Source organism: Stegostoma tigrinum, chromosome 6 (genome assembly GCF_030684315.1).
Source record: "Stegostoma tigrinum isolate sSteTig4 chromosome 6, sSteTig4.hap1, whole genome shotgun sequence".
NCBI lineage: Eukaryota > Metazoa > Chordata > Chondrichthyes > Orectolobiformes > Stegostomatidae > Stegostoma > Stegostoma tigrinum.
In genome coordinates this window covers 113,459,201-113,474,534 of record NC_081359.1, presented here as the reverse complement: position 1 = coordinate 113,474,534, position 15,334 = coordinate 113,459,201, and the positions used below count along the sequence as shown (strand labels likewise).

General features: G+C 43.1%; 1 protein-coding gene across 3 annotated transcripts in view; it reads right to left on the bottom strand.

Moving 5' to 3' along the window:
* The window catches only part of LOC125453304 (F-box/WD repeat-containing protein 7-like), a 201,481-nt gene that overhangs the window by 145,127 nt on the left and 41,020 nt on the right, over positions 1 to 15,334 (bottom strand). The window lies entirely within an intron of this gene.

Genomic DNA, 15,334 nt, shown 5'->3' with positions numbered 1-15,334 from the left:
AGAGATCATATGAACTGCCGATGTTGGAGTAGGAGATAATACAGTGTGAAGTGAGAGAAGCACAGCAGGGCAGGCAGCATTCAGAGGAACAGGAAAGCTGACATTTTGGGTTGGGATTCTTCTTCAGAAATGGGGGAGGGGGAAGGGAGCTCCAAAATAATTAGACAGACGAGGATTAGCACTGTGAAATTGTGTTGGATGCTGAGAGGTGAATGTAGGCACACAGTGATGGTGATTGCTCAGTGATGTAGGAAGAGCAGACAGGCGGAAGAGAAGACAGAGATTGTGTCAGATCAAGGAGGGGGATTGGGGTTGATCATGGGATAAGGCCAAGGGTGGGGAGATTTTAAATGTGGTAAAATCCACATTGAGGCCATTGGGCTGTATGCTGTGGAGGCACAATTTGAGGTGCTGCTCCTCCAGTTTCCAGGTAGCTTCATTGTGACACTGGAGGCTGCCCAGGATTGACATATCGCCCAGGGAGTCGGAGCGGAAATGGTTCGCAACTGAAAGGTATTGTTTGTTGCGAACAGAGCACAGGTGCTCTACAAAGCGGTCTCCAAGCCTCCGCTTGGTCTCACCAATGTGTAGGAGGCCACATCGGGAGCAGTGGACGCAATCGACCACATTGGTGCACATGCAGGTGAACCTCTGTCTGATGTGAAAGGATTGTTTGGTGTCTTGGATAGGGGTGAAGGGGGAGGTGTTGGGGCAGATGTAGCACTTACTGTGGTCGCAGGAAAAGATGTGAGGGATGGTTGGGCTAGTGGGGAGTATGGAGCACGGAGCGGGCAAGGGAGTCGTGGAGGGCGTGGTCCCTATGGAAGGCAGGTAAGGGTGTGGTGGGAGATATCTCTTTGGTTGTGGGGTCAGATTGCAGGTGCCAGAAGTGGCGGCAAATGATACGTTGAATGCAGAGGTTGGGGGTTGTGGGGTGGGGAAGAGAGGATACGTGATTTTATTGTGGGGGAGGGGATGTGAAGGCAGGAGGTGTGGGAAATGCAAGAGATGCGGCCGAGAGCATTTTCGATCACCGAAGTGGGGAAGTTGCAGTGCTTGAAACATGAGGACATCTGGGTTGTTCAGGAGTGGAATTCCCCATCTTGGGAGCAGACGTGACGAAAGCAGAGGGATTGGGAGTAGGGGACCGCATTCTTGCAGGAAAAGTGGGTGAGAAGTGGTGTCATCTAGGTAGCTATGGGAGTTGGTGGGCTTGAAAATAGCTTTCAACAATTTCCCTATGACATTTTAGGCTAACTGGCCTGTAGTTTCATATTTTCTAGCACCCTCCTTTCATTTTAAGGAAGTCAAGTTGGATTTGCTACCTTTCAATTTGATGGGAGTGTCTCCAAACAAAGTTTTGGAAAATTAAAACCAACGAATCAACCATCTCACAAGCTACTTCTTTTATGATCTTATAACCCCTGCTACACTGTTCTTCCCTATTTCTTTAGTCCCCACAAGGATCTTTACTCTGTGATCACAGGTTCTCTTGCACAGATTTTAAGTGACCACCACTGGTAGCACAGGAGCTACAAAAATGTCAAAGCTTGGAATTCCCCTTCCAACAGCTCCTACCTCTTTCTCACATTTTTTTTTTCATTTTAAGTGACTGGTTAAAAGACACCTATTTGAACAAAGTTTTGCAAGTCTGGTTGAAGTCGTGATGTCTCTGATCGTGTTTCTGGGATCCTTAAGGGGGAGGGGGAGCAGCCCCAAGTCGTGGTCCACATTGGCACCAATGACATAAGTAAGAAAAGAGATGGGGATTTAAGGCAGAAATTCAGGGAGCTAGGATGGAAGTTGAGAGCTAGGACGAACAGTTGTTGTCTGTGCCACGTGCTAGTGAGGAGAGGAATAGGGAGAGAGAGGAGTTGAACACATGGCTACAGGGATGGTGCAGGAGGGAGGGTTTTGGATTCTTGGATAATTGGGTCTCTTTCTGGGGTAGGTGGGACCTCTACAAGCAGGATGGTCTTCACCTGAACCAGAGGGGTACCGATATCCTGAGGGGGGGGAATTTGCTAAGGCTATTCAGGTGGGTTTAAACTAATTCAGCAGGGGGACGGGAACCAAAATTGTAGTTCGAGTATAGAAAAGGTTGAGACTACTGAGGTCCGAAATAAAGTTTCAGGGACGCAAGATGGCACCGGCAAGCAAGAAGTTGGTTTGAAGTGTGTCTACTTCAACGCCAGGAAGATCCGAAATAAGGTGGGTGAACTTGCAGCATGGGTTGGTACCTGGGACTTCGATGTTGTGGCCATTTCGGAGACATGGATTGAGCAGGGACAGGAATGGTTGTTGTAGGTTCCGGGATTTAGATGTTTCAGTAAGAACAGAGAAGATGGTAAAAGAGGGGGAGGTGTGGCATTGTTGGTCAAGGACAGTATTACAGTTGTAGAAAGCTTGATTGGGGACTCGTCAACTGAGGTAGTATGGGCTGAGGTTAGAAACAGGAAAGGAGAGGTCACCCTGTTGGGAGTTTTCTATAGGCCTCCAAATAGTCGCAGATATGTAGAGGAAAGGATAGCAAAGATGATTCTCGATAGGAGTGAGAGAGACAGGGTAGCTGTCATGGGGGACTTCAACTTCCGAAATATTGACTGGGAATACTATAGTTCGAGTACTATAGATGGGTCCGTTTTTGTCCAGTGTGTGCAGGAGGGCTTCCTGACACAGCATGTAGATAGGCCAACAAGGGGCGAAGCCACATTAGACTTGGTATTGGGTAATGAGCCCGGCCAGGTGTTAGATTTGGAAGTAGGTGAGCACTTTGGTGATAGCGATCACAATTCTGTTATGTTTACTTTAGTGATGGAAAGGGATAGGTGTATACCACTGGGCAAGAGTTATAGCTGGGGGAAAAGAAATTACGATGAGATTAGGCAAGATTTAGGGAGCATAGGATGGGGAAGCAAACTTCAGGGGATGGGCACATTAGAAATGTGCAGCTTATTCAAGGAAAAGCTCCTGTGTGTCCTAGATAAGTATAGGGAGGAAGCTGTAGAGCGAGGGACCCGTGGTTTACAAAGGAAGTGGAATCTCTGGTCCAGAGGAAGAAGGCGGCTTATGTTAGGATGAGATGTGAAGGCTCAGTTAGGGCGCCTGAGGGCTACGAGGTAGCCAGGAAAGCCCTAAAGAGAGAGCTCAGAAGAGCCAGGAGGAGACATGAGAAGTTGTTGGCGGTTAGGAATCAGGGTAAACCCTAAGGCTTTCTATTGGTATTTAAGGAATAAAAGAATGACGAAAGATAGATTAGGGCAACTCAATGACAGTAGTGGGAAGTTGTGTGTGGAGTCAGAGGAGATAGGGGAAGCACTAAATGAATATGTTTCAACAGTATTGACTCTAGGAAACGACAATGTTGTCGAGGAGAATACTGAGATACATGCTACTAGACTAGGTGGGATTGAGGTTCACAAGGAAGAGGTATAAGAAATCCTACAGAGGGTGAAGATAGATAAGTCCCCTCGGCCGGATGGGATTTATCCTAGGATCCTCTGGGAAGCCAGGGACGAGATTGCCGAGCCTTTGGCATTGATCTTTAACTCGTCATTGTCTACTGGAATAGTGCCAGATGACTGGAGGATAGCAAATGTGGTTCCCCTGTTCAAGAAGGGAGTAGAGACATAATTATAGATCAGTGAGCCTTAACTCAGTTGTTGGTAAAGTGTTGGAAAAGGTTATAAGGGATAGGATTTATAATCATCTACAAAAGAATAAATTGATTAGGGATAGTCAGCACGGTTTTGTGAAGGGTAGGTCGTGCCTCACAAAACTTATTGAGTTCTTTGAGAAGGTGACCAAACAGGTAGATGAGAGTAAATCGGGTGATGTGGTGTACATGGATTTCAGCAAGGCGTTCAATAAGGTTCCCCATAACAGACTATTGTACAAAATGCGGAGGAATAGGATTGTGGGAGATATAGCAGTTTGGATTGGAAATTGGCTTGCTGAAAGAAGACAGAGGGTGGTGGTTGATGGGAAATGTTCATCCTGGAGACCAGTTACTAGTGGTGTACTGCAAGGGTCGATGTTGGGTCCACTGCTGTTTGTCATTTTTATAAATGACCTGGATGAGGGCGTGGAAGGATGGCTTAGTAAATTTGCAGACGACACTAGGGTCGGTGGAGTTGTGGATAGCGATGATGGATGCTGTAGGTTATAGAGAGACATAGATAAGCAGCAGAGCTGGGCTGACAGGTGGCAAATGGAGTTTAATGCGGACAAGTGTGAGGTGATGCACTTTGGTAGGAGTAACCAGAAGGCAAAGTACTGGGCTAATGGTAAGATTCTTAGTAGTGTAGATGAGCAGAGAGATCGCGGTGTCCATGTACACAGATCCTTGAAAGTCGCCACCCAGGTTGACAGGGCTGTTAAGAAGGCATACAGTGTTTTAGCTTTTATTAATAGAGGGATCGAGTTCCAGACCAAGAGGTTATGCTGCAGCTGTACAAAACTCTGGTGCGCCCGCACTTGGAGTATTGTGTACAGTTCTGGTCACCGCATTTTCAGAAGGATGTGGAAGCTTTGGAAAGGGTGCAGAGGAGATTTACTAGGATGTTGCCTGGTATGGAGGGAAGGTCTTATGAGGAAAGGCTGAGGGGCTTGAGGCTGTTTTCATTAGAGAGAAAAAGGTTGAGAGATGACTTAATTGAGACATATAAAATAATCAGAGGGTTAGATAGGGTGGATAGCGAGAGACTTTTTCCTAGGATGGTGATGGTGAGCACGAGGGGGCATAGCTTTAAATTGAGGGGTGAAAGATATAGGACAGATGTCAGAGGTAGTTTCTTTACTCAGAGAGTAGTAAGGGAATGGAATGCTTTGCCTGCAACGGTAGTAGATTCGCCAACTTTAAGTACATTTAAGTCATCATTGGACAAGCATATGAATGTACATGGAATAGTGTAGGTTAGATGGGCTTCAGATCGGTATGACAGGTTGGCACAACATCGAGGGCCAAAGGGCCTGTCCTGTGCTGCAATGTTCTATGTTCTATAACACCACACTGAAGTGCCCGTTATTAAAATAAACTATTTAAATCCTAGTTTTTGTTGATGAAGCATGGAATTTTAGTTTAATTTCTTTGTAATCAGCTAAGTATTCGGAATGGAAGACTTCCCATTACCCAGTGTCAGCACCTCTCACCCATTATGAGATCAATCCGTTTCTCACAAGGGGGGATCCATTCATGCAGAAGCATCTCGATGAACCAGCATGAGGTCCACAAGCATCCCTGTAGGCCCTAGCATTTACAGCTCATTATCGCCCATCCCACCAAGCCCAGACCACAGCCTCAATGATTCATTCTTCAATGATCTCAAATTGCAGATTTTCCCTTCAAGTTCCCTTTAGTCTCCCAATTCACATCATATTTCAGCTGAAAACAGTGGTTCACTGCTGGACATGTATATGGTCACAGAAATTTGAGGGTGCATACATGAGAATCAGTGGTCGGCACAACATTGTGGGCTGAAGGGCCTGTTCTGTGCTGTACTGTTCTATGTTCTATGTTCTATTGCTGTCACAGACACATTTTGGATAGTATCTCAGCTACAGATTTGAATGAACATTTCATTTAAAAATTCCAGAGATCCCCAAGAATATAACAGTTGTGCAGACTATATTTCATACTTCAAGTCCAACAGCAAAAAAACAGTTCTGAACACATTGCTCTTGTACAGAGTCAAGCTGTAAATCTACAGTAAGCCCACTGATGACAAACTGGTATTTAACAGAATCCTCCCGTTCGAGTGGGATAAATCTGCTGCACAGAGCAGTTTAATGCTGAACTACACACTCATCCCACTGTACAACAACATTGTGCAGCTTCACTCTCCACGTTAATAATATTATTGCTTGTTCTTCTGGCCGAAGTGAACACCTCTCACTGTCCTACATTACACTCTATCAAATACTTACCCATGTCTTCATGCATGTCATAGGCTGAGAGTTCTGCAGTGAGGAAACAGGGAGGTGGTGGTGTAGTGGCAATATCACTGGGTGAGAAATTCGATTCAAATCCAACCATGACAGGTGGTGCAATTTGAATTCAGTAAAAATCTGGAATAAAACGTCAGCCTAATAGTGGTGCTGTAACTACTGAAATCACTAATTTCTTACAAAGAAGGGAAAACACTGTCATTACCTCATCATGCCTGTGATTTCAGATCCATAGAAATGTGGTGGACTCTTAAATGCCACCTGAACAATTCAGGAATGGGCAATGAATACTGATCTGTCCCATGATGCCCACATCCCATGAATGAAAAAATGGGACAAAATTTACCTCAGTGTTTGTCCACAAAGTACAAGTCAAGAATGTGGTGGAATTCTACATCCATTTACCTAATAATGCTCAAGAAACTCAATACCATCCAGGACTCATCAACCTATTCAAATGACAACACGTCTACCACTTCCAACATCCACTTCATTCACAATGGAAATAGTGAGCATTATCCATAAAATGCCTTGGCTCCTAACAGATGGGCCGCTGGTCGAGGGGCTTTAGTATTGCCTTCTTTGTAAAAAAGCAAAAGGAGGGCTCACACTAACTGGTTGAGGAGACCCTGTCACCTGGGTTAAACTCTGTCTAACATTCCCTATAATCTGAGAGATTTGGTGTCAAACTTAGCTTTGTAAATGCTCAAATGAAGTGCCCTGGAGCACTTTATTAGATGGAAGATGCTACAAAAGTGGTTGTTGTCATAAATGTCTCAAAACTCTAATAGACAATCATTACCACTGCCTCACTGGAGAATAACCAGCACCAGTGGAACCATGCAGTAGCAAATAAACAAAGTTGTAAGGGCAAACAAGATGAGCAGAAAGTAGGCTAAAGACAGAAGAAGGACTACTTCAAGTTTGAGTTCCATTTGTCCTGGGAGCAGTTGACGAGACATCACAGCCAAAACTGATCTAATTCTCAGCTAGCCGAGCAGCTGAGTCACAATCCCCTAGACCTGAAGCAGATGGACAGCTTGCCAATCCTCAGCGTTCAAATCAAAACAGAGTGCAGAGGCAGGTGGAGAACCAACAATACTGATAGAATTGCAAAATGGCTACAATAAATTACTTCAGAACATCTGAGGTGAAATTTCCCAAACACACTCTACATTTCACTTATTCTGATCTTTTAATGCTTTTCATTCACATAGAACATAGAACAATACAGCGCAGAACAGGCCCTTCGGCCCTCGATGTTGCGCCAACCTGTGAACTAATCTAAGCCCCTCCCCCTACACTATCCATTCATTATCCAAATGCTTATCCAAGGACTGTTTAAATGCCCCTAATGTGGCTGAGTTAACTACATTGGCAGGCAGGGCATTCCATGCCCTTACCACTCTCTGAGTAAAGAACTTGCCTCTGACATCTGTCTTAAATCGATCACCCCCCAATGTGCAGCCATGCCCCCTTGTACAAGCCGACATCAACATCCTAGGAAAAAAGACTCTCAATGTTTACCCTATCTAATCCTCTGAATCCTCATGCAAAAACACATTCGGTACATCCGTAACAGAACATAATAATCTACCTCAAATTTAGACTCCTTGAATACAATACTGAGAAAACAAAGAGCCTAAATGAATTATTAGCTGTCTGAGCCTGGTCAATTGAGGCAGCATGAGCAAATTGTGCTCACTACTCATTAACAAAGTGGCAGTACACATCTGTTCTGATCAACTACAGTCAACATGGAAACCAGCTGCTGTGCCTTTCAGTGCTCACCCTGGCTCTCGGATGTCTCTTGCAACACGATAATTCCAGTCCCGATAAAAATCATTTTCCTTGTCAAAATCATCATCACCAATGGTAACATTGAACTGTTTTTCCTCAAAGTCTGGTTCTTGTTCCTTCCTGATGGTGGCTTTTTTCAGCGTCTCTTTTGCATGTCGTAATGATCTGTTGTGCTAACAATGTCCATCTTGCAAGTTACATCTGTACAAAGCAATTCATGTAACAACTTATTTTAGCTCCTTAGCTCTATCCAAACCCATGACCATTTCCATTTAGAAGGACAAGGACAGCAGATACATGGAAACATCACCATCTGCAAGTTCTCCTCCAAGCCACTCACCATCCTGACTTGGAAATATATTGTGGTCCTTCAGTGCTGCTGGGTCAAAAACCTGGAACTCCCATCCCTGACAACATTATGGCTGTACTTCTACCAAATGGACCACAGCAGTTCAAGGCGGTGGGTCTCTACCTCGTTCTCCACAACAATTACTGATAGGCTGCAAATGCAAGACAAGCCAGTAATTCCCACACCCCTTGAAAACATACAAAAAGTAGAAAACTCTGCATCACTGAACAATTCACTTGATTTATTCCACTTTTACTTTCCAGTCTTGGCCCTGTCTCACATTACAAACCTACAAGTTGTGCTCTCTCAAAACCACGACAAACTTACTTTTCAAAGTCTGTTATTTCTCTAGACCCAGCAACAGACCAAAAATAGGCAAAACAGCATTGTAATGCAAATCCCTGCTTATGACAGTTCCATGGTCAGCCATCAGACATTTCGAGCATATGAACACAAACTAGGAGCAGGAGCAAGCACTTCAGTTCCAAGAGCCTGCTCCACCATCTGCCATGACCATGGCTGATCTCAAATAGGCCTCAACTCCACTTTCCTGTCCTGTCTCCACAACCCTTCAACCCATGACTAATTAAAAATCTGTCCACCACCTTCTTGAATTTACTCAACATCCCAGCATCCACCACATACTAGGCTAGTGAATTCCACAGATTCATGACTCTTTCAGAGAGGTCATTCTTCCTCACGTTTTAAATCCGCCACTTCTTACCCTAAAATCAGGGACTCCTATTCTAGATTGCCCCACAGGAAACATCCTCTTTTATGTCTACTTTGTCAATTCCCCCTTAACATCTCATATACCTCAGTGAGATTTCCCCTCCTTCTAAACTAAAAACTTATTTGGTCAATGCCAATGGATGGTAAATTTAACAATTTTTGGATGTGCAATTTAACATTGCTGAATCGATTTTGGTCATACAGAACTTCAGTATTGCTAAAAAGGCTCATTTTGCCAATTCTTTTTATCTTGTACTCATTGAGCAAATCATGAGACATGTCCTAATGAGTGCATAAAAATCTCCCATAAAATGGGATTTTTCCCAGTAACATACAAGTCCAGAAACCACTTTTGTAACACAAGAACATTCTTCTTTGAAATTCAAAGCGATATATTCTTTCAAACTTCATCTTAAAATGTTCATCTCACACACACATCTGGAAAACAAGACTAGCTTTATGTGATACAGTCATTAAGTTAATTTATTTCTACAAACTGCTGCAACAACCATTATCAGTTACTCCCCGCCCTTCATTACAGCCCACCCATCCAGTGTTATCAAGCTCAAAATGCTCGTTCCAGAACGATCCGTGTGGGTGTTCTTGCAGTTTTTATGGGCAATGACAGGAAATTTCTCTGTTTTGAAAACAGTGCTGAAATCCCAATCACATTCAATTTTTATTTACAAGTCATCTGTCTCAATGACCTTCAATACAGAAATACTGCACTTCACCAGGTACACCCAACTGGATCTTTTAAACCACTCAAACACTCTGGTAGCTTCAAGTTAACTATCAAAGATCAGAATGATGTTTCTGCATGCATTTTAAGCTAGTCTGCAGAATTCTGATCATTTTCTCCCCACACACCTACAAGCTTTCAAGCTGAGATTCGAACTACAACTGGTCCTATTCCAACCAAGGGTGCCCTACAACTCAACTTAACAGACACTAAATGTCTGTTACGGGGGGAGGCAATGGCCTAGTGGTATTATTGCTAGACAAATAATTCAGAGATCCAGACAGTGTTCTGGGGATCCAGGTTCGAATCCCACCATGGCAGATAATGGAATTTGAATTCAATAAAAATATCTTGAATTAAGAACCTAATGATGACTGTGAATCCATTGCTGAGTGTCAGAAAAACCCATCTGGTTCACTAATGTCCTTTATGAAAGGAAACTGCCATCTTTATCTGGTCAGACCTAGCCTACATGTGAATCCAGACCCACGGCAATGTGGTTGACTCTGAGCTGCCCTCTGGGTAATTAGGGATGGACAATAAATAGTATCAGAGATAATGGGAACTGCAGATGCTGGAGAATCCAAGACAACAAAATGTGAGGCTGGATGAACACAGCAGGCCAAGCAGCATCTCAGGAGCACAAAAGCTGACGTTTCGGGCCTAGAAGGGTCAAGGCCCGAAACGTCAGCTTTTGTGCTCCTGAGATGCTGCTTGGCCTGTGTTCATCCAGCCTCACGTTTTGTTGTCATGGACAATAAATGCTGCCTAGCCAGTGACATCCTCATCCCGTGAATGAATCAAGAAAAATAGAAATTGCAAGACTTCGCAGCAGTCATTCAAACTCCAGTTTCGCATATTTTGTGTTCAATCAGGTCTTTGAAACATGAGCCCAGAACTACCAAAAACACACAGGTGAGAACATTTGTGTTGTTGTAATACAGGTCAGACAGAACAGTTGAGCGAGATACAGACAGAGAATTCTTTGCAATTTAGATGCTGCATTTCAAAAGGTGCTTGAGAAGTGCTGCACTCAGTATAAACAGATCAGGAACCACATAAACAATTGATTGTTTAGACATGTCAATCTGTTACAGTCTGCTCATATTAAAGGTGCCAGTCAGAAAACATGCCAAGGAAACTAAAAATGGAGCAAAACTTACATGCCAACAAATAAAAGAAAGCCGCCATGTGAATAAAAGGTTGGACAGTTTGCATTTCTGGGGAGCAATTTTGTCCAGATTTTGTCATTGAAAAAAACCAAATCAAGACCAGTCAGGTTCAGGAGTGTCCAGTATCATAAAGACTTCATGACTGCTTCCGGAGCAAGAATGTACAGTCTTGTCTGAACACACAAGAAATGCTTCTAACCTACAAAGACTAAGGACTTAATTTTTTTCTCTCCTGAGTGAAGTAGTAAAAATTTTCCTGGCTGCTGTTCACACTCACTATTTCCTTGTAAACAACTATCTGCAAATTCGCTTGTTGAAAGGAACGGGGGAAAACTCACCTTCAATGGCACAAAAAATGGCAAATGCCTCAACCAGTGAATCAAAGATTGAGCATCTGAGAATCAAGCCATCTACATTCCTAATTTATTACTGAAAACAAAATTCCAAAGAAAACTAAAAGGAAAGCTTATCAATGTTTGTGATTCAGACTTGTAACAGATCTGTATTCTTGATATTGTGTGTTTCCCGAATTCATAATACCAGTATATCATCCATGTGTCTGCTCAGATATGCATCAGAATTTTAAAACGGATCAGAGTTTAAGTTATAAAAGTATAAATTAGTAATTCATATTTCTTTCTTTCCGTCGGATCAATATCACTTCAGGACAAGAATGAACTTCTTGTTAATGAGAAACCTGTATATTCTTTTAACCTCAACTAGGCAGATGACCGAGACTGGGCAATTTGGTAGGTCAATCAAAATTAGAGGAGAATCTAAAACCAAGGGTGACAGTTTAAAAACAGTCAACATAACCCATATAAAATGGATAAGATGAAACATTTTCTGGAGGGTCCTCAGTCTTTGGAGTTCTTTTCCTAAAAAGGCAAAAATGGAGTCCTTAATCTTTTTTAGAGTATTGGAAGATACATTTCTGTTTAGCAAGAGGATGAAAGCTTATCAGGTGTAGGTATGACTACAGATTCAAGACAACATTAGATCATCCATGAATTTTTTTGTATAGTGAAGCAGACTGGAGGGGCTATATGGCCCACTCCTACTCTTTACTCATATGACATATGTATTTTGTGAACACTTAGACTGGTTTTGATCACTAGAGGATTCAGAGTGAATTTTGGTATCCATCATCCACAGGCCCAGTATTTCTCCTTGGCTCAGATTACGCAACAGCATATGTGCATATTTATTTGTGGTGTGGTTTAATTTACAGGGAGACTAAGTGCTTTGTTCTGATGCTACACCCATTGAGAGCATAATGAAGGTTTGATGAACAGCTCATTTTTGCCTGCCTCTCCAGTTTGTATTTTATTTAAAACCATAATTCATACTGGATTATTTGGATCAGGCCCACAACATTTCTTTGAGTAAAGTCCAACATGTAGTGCATCCAATTTCTGACAATATTGAGCTTGATTAGCCTTCAATTCTCTGTACTTTTCTTCTGTTTGTGATTCTTCACAAGGTCTCCAGTTTTAGCTTACATTATCTTCTGTGAACTATGTTGCTTTTTACCAAGCTCCGATTCTACAATCAAGGGTTTTCTGATCTTTTCATTATTTTCTTGCTTTCTATTTCAGTGGCATATTTTTCCTTTGGTATAATCCATGCAACTATACACATAGAGTGTGTATATAAATGTGTTTTCAGCATTCTACAACCCAGACAGGAGTTACAACATGTGGTAAATCAGGAGTGGGGCATTCAGCCCACAGAAGGTACTGCTGCCATTTAACATGATCATGGCTGACCCTCAGTCTCGAATGCCAGACTCCCACTCTCTGCACTCCTTGATGCCTTCAGCCCCAAGGAATCAAATTTCTTTCTTTCTTAAGCATATTGTTTGCTGCCACCCCTTGAATCATTCCTGTGAACTTTCGCTGCACTCTATGGCACGTATACTTCATAGCCAAGTAAATGTGCACACAACACTCCAGATTTGGTCTCACCAAAACCCTGCAAACAAGACAACCTTCCTCCTGTACTCAAACCCTCTTGCAATGAAGACCAACATATTACGTGCCTTGAAAGCTGCTCACCTCCAAACGGTGCACAAAGACAAAGTCCCTTCAAACATTGGTACAGTTAAATCACATGGGATCCAGCACAAGATAGCCAATTGGATACAAAATTGGCTTACAAGGTAGAAGGCAGAGGGTGGTGCCGGAGGATTATTTTGCTTCTTTGCACTGGAGGCCTGTGACCAGTGGTGTGCCATAAGGATCGGTGCTGGGTCCACTGCTTTTTGTTATTTAGATAAATGCTTTGGATGTGAATCTAGGAGATACGACAGCTAAATTGCCAGATGATACCAAAATTGAAGGTGCAGTGGACAGCGAAGGTGGTTACCTCAGAGTACAAAGAAACCTTGATCAGATGGGCCAATGGGCTGAGGAGTAGCAGATGGCATTTAAATTAGATACCGTGGCACTGCATTTTGGTAAGGTAAGACGAGGCAGAACTTATACAGTTAATGGTACAGCCAAACAACACAACCTCAGGGTGCATATTCCCTTGAAAGTAGAGTCGCAGGTAGACAGGGTAGTGAAGGCAGCATTTGGCACACTTGCTTTCATAGGTTAGAACACTTCGTATTGGAGTTGGGAGGTGATGTTGCAGCTGCACAGGACATTGGCGAGGCCATTTCTGGAAAACTGCATACAATTCTGGGCATCCTGCTGGAAGGAGGATGTTGCTCAACTTGAGAAGGTGCAGAAAAGATTTGCAAGGCTCTTGCTGGGACTGGGGTGTTTGAGTTAAAGGGAAAGGCTGAATAAGCTTGGCAATGTGATTCACATTTAACTGCATTGTGAAATTAGCCAGCGAGTTTACAGATGGACAACAGCCTAGCCAACAACACCCATGTTCCAGGAATGAATAACACAGAGAATTAATTAAAAATAAAGTTTGCAGAAGATAGAATTTGGTAATTCAGTAAACTAAGTGAAACACAGTAACAGACTTCAGAGGATAGACAGACTGGAAGACAGGCAAACAGAAACTTGCACAGAGAAGTGAGAAATGATATTTTTCAGGTGAAGAATGGATGGCGGTAATTTACTCTCAACGACACTATTTTAAAACGGAAGCAAGGACATCAAGACCAGAGAGGTGTGTGTGCAAATTTTGAGATGGCAGGACAGGGCTGCTGAACTTGATGGGATTCTTTTGAGAGAGACAAATCACAAAGGAAAGGAAGTTATGCTGATATTTATTAAAAAATTAGTCTGATTTCAGCATAAGCTTCAGTCCCAGTCCCAACACTTTAGGGAGGGCATAGCATGAAGAAATCATCTTCAGGAGATTTACTCAAATGGTACGACAGATAAGTGACTTCTGATTTTGTGTAGAGACCTGAGAAGCCGAGGACAGCAAGCTCAGAACAGAGTTGACAGTTGTTCAAAAATCACAAGCCATTCTGATTAGCTCAAAAGGGCAATGTGTTTCCAGTGGTAGATGGTTGGCAACTGGGGAATACAAAGTTATGGTGATTTTCAAAAGAATCAACGAAAACACGAGAACAGGATTCAATCATTGTACAGTTGCAGTCAGACTTCATTAGTCTTACTTCAACCCCCTTGAACCAAAGGCCAACATTCCATTAGTCTTCCTGACCACCTGCTGCACCTATGTGCTAGCTTTTTGTTTTTTGGTGCACAAGTGTCCCTCTGCAGTTTCTCTTTATATAAATTAAAGCTGTTCTTTGGTTCTCCGCCCGAAAATGAATACTTTCACAATTTCCCATATTATACTCCATTTACCAACTTTTTTGTCCATTTACTTTACCTATCAATACCGCTCTGGAACCCATTTGTAATATTCTCACAACCTGCCACTACACTGATTTTAGTGTCACACTACACCCAAAGCATGGTGACCCTCAGGTCAACCTCACCACAAATCATCTCTGAAACAATGGCACTATGGTCCTATAGAACTACAGCCACTTCACTTTTAGAAACAATGCCTATCGGCACACAGAAAGCCCTGCGAAAGAATTGTATCTTCACTTGTGGAATGTGGGCATTGCTGGCTAGGCCAGCATTTATTGCCCACTCCAAACTGCCCTTGAGAAGGTGTGTGTGCGTGTGCGTGTCTGTCTGTTTATCGGGGCGGGGGGCGGGGGGGGGGGGGGGGGGGGGGGAAGAGAGAGAGAGAAGAGATAGTGAGCTGCCAATTGAACCACTGCAGTCCATGTGCTATAAGTAGACCAACAATGGGTCTTTAGAGAGGGAATTCAAGGATGTTGACCTGGTGACACTGGAGGAATGGTAATATATTTCCAAGTCAGGATGGTGAGCGACTTACTAAATAAAAACTAAGAACTGAGGGTGCTGTAAATCAGGAACAGAAGCAGAAGTCGCTGGAAAAGCTCAGTAGGTCCGGCAGTACCTCTGATGAAAAAATATCAAAGGTGATGTTTCAGGTCCGGTGAATTCTGAGGAAGGTGAGTGACTTAGGAGGGGAACTTGTCGGGGGGTGGTGTTCCCATGCATCTGCTGCTCTTGTTCTAAATGTAGTGGTAGGTTTGGAAAGAGTCATCTAAGAAGCCTTGGTGAATTTTGGCATAGTATC